Here is a 2,239-nt window from a genome sequence, read left to right as displayed (position 1 = left end):
ACCCCTCCCCCAATCTGCCCTCCCTTCTATCACCATCCCCCTTCTGTTATCCCATTTCCCTTCTGCTTTGCTGTAGGGTAAGACAGATTTCTATACCCAACTGAATGTGTACATTATTCCCTCTTTGAGCCAATTCTGGTGAGATTAAGATTTACTCACTCCTACTCACCTCCCCCTTCTTCCCATCCACTGTAAAAGTTTTTTCTTGTCTCTTTTATGTGAGATAATTTCCCCCATTCTACCTCTCCCTTCCTCTTTCTCCCAGAACATTCATTTCTCAACCCTTAATTTTATTTTTTAGATATCATCTCTTCATATTCAACTCACACCTGTGCCCTCTGTATATACACTCTTTCTAACTACCCTAGTAATGAGAAAGGTCTTATGAATTACAAATATCTTTCCATATAGCAATATAAACAGTATAACCTTATTAAGTCCCTTATGATTTCCATTTTCTGTTTACCTTTTTATGCTGCTCTTGAGTCTTATATTTGAAAGTCAAATTTTCTATTCAGCTTTCATCTTTTCATCAAGAATGCTTTAAAGTCCTCTATCTCATTGAACATCTATTTTTTCCCCTGAAGGATTATACTCATTTTTGCTGGGTAGGTGATTCTTGGTTGTAATCCTAGCTTCTTTGCCTTCTGGAATATAATATTATAAGTCTTCTGATTCTTTAATGTAGAAGCTACTAAATCTTCTGTTATTTTGATTGTGTTTCCACAATACTTGAACTGTTTCTCTCGAGCTGCCTGCAATATTTTCTCCTTGACCTGGGAACTCTGGAATTTGGCTATAATATTCCTGGAAGTTTTCATTTTGGGATTTCTTTCAGGAGATGATCGGTGGACTCTTTCAATTCTGATTTTACTTTCTCGTTCAAGAATATCAGCACAGTTTTCCTTGATAATTTCTTGAAAGATAATGTCTAGACTCTTTTTTTAATTGTGGCTTTCAGATAGTCCAATAATTTTTAAATGATCTCTCCCAAATCTATTTTCCTGGTCAATTGTTGTTCCAATGAGATATTTCACGCTTCTAGTTTTTCATTCTTTTGGTTTTATGTCATTGTTTTTCAATTTGTCATAAAGTCATTAGCTTCCATTTGCTCCATAATAATTTTTAAGAAATTATTTTCTTCATTCAGCTTTTTGACCTATTTTACCATTTGACCTAGTATGTTTTTTAAGGTATTAATTTCTTCATTCATTTTTTTGGATCTCTTAGCAAGCTGTTGACTTGTTTTTCATGGTTTTCTTACATCACTCTCATTTTTCTTCCCAATTTTTCTTCTACCTCTCTTACTTGATTTTCAAAATTCTTTTTGAGCTCTTCGATGGCCTGAGACCAATACATATTTTACCTGGAGGCTTTGAATATAGGAGCTTTGACAACTCTACTGGCCTGTGCTCTGGTCTATGAGTGACCAAAAGCACTCTTCCACCCTGGAACTGTGAGGAGGGTCCCTGCTCCACTGTGGCCCCAAGCTTGGCTATGCTAGTGTTCCTCCTCATCCTAGGACTGTCACCCAGGAATGCAACCTGGATCCGAGTATGGGCAAAGTGATAGAGTACTGCCACAGTGCTAGCAAAAAGACGCCTGTAATCTCCTTCTGACCAGTTATTCAACCCCCTTACCATCTGTGGGCTGGGAGCTCTAGAAGTAGCCACTGCCACTGATTCAGTCACTCTCAAGACTTCCACATGCTTTGCTGGGGCCAGGGCTGTGCTGACACAGCCTACTCTGGACTGTGCCCCTCCCTCACCCTGGTGCAATAGACCTTTCCTGTTGACCTTCCAAGTTGTCTTGGGCTAGAAATTTGTTTCGCTCCATCTTTCTGTGGTTTCTACTGTTCTAGAATTTGTTTAGAGACATTTTTAAAATTTTTTTATTGACCAGAACACAAATACAGAATAGAGAAAAGAAATAAAAACATATCTATCACAAACTTAAATACTGAAAGTTAAATATAAGTAAGAAAGAAAAAAAGCATGTCACGTACATACAAGAACATAAGAGGATTCAAAATATGTAACAATAAATTTTCATTTCAAGAAAGCCTGTATGATAAGTAATACATCTTGTGTTGAGAATTGTCCATCTTTGCTTTCTTGTGTTTTGTTCTCTGCTGTGTACTTTTTAACTTTGTTCTTTTTTCCCTCCCCCACCCCCCACCACCCAGAAGGCTACAATATAGTTTAGATATTTGTATTGATATATACATACACATACAGAT

Source organism: Trichosurus vulpecula, chromosome X (genome assembly GCF_011100635.1).
Source record: "Trichosurus vulpecula isolate mTriVul1 chromosome X, mTriVul1.pri, whole genome shotgun sequence".
Lineage (NCBI taxonomy): Eukaryota > Metazoa > Chordata > Mammalia > Diprotodontia > Phalangeridae > Trichosurus > Trichosurus vulpecula.
The sequence above is the reverse complement of the archived record's forward strand: the minus strand, read 5'-3'. Positions refer to the sequence as shown.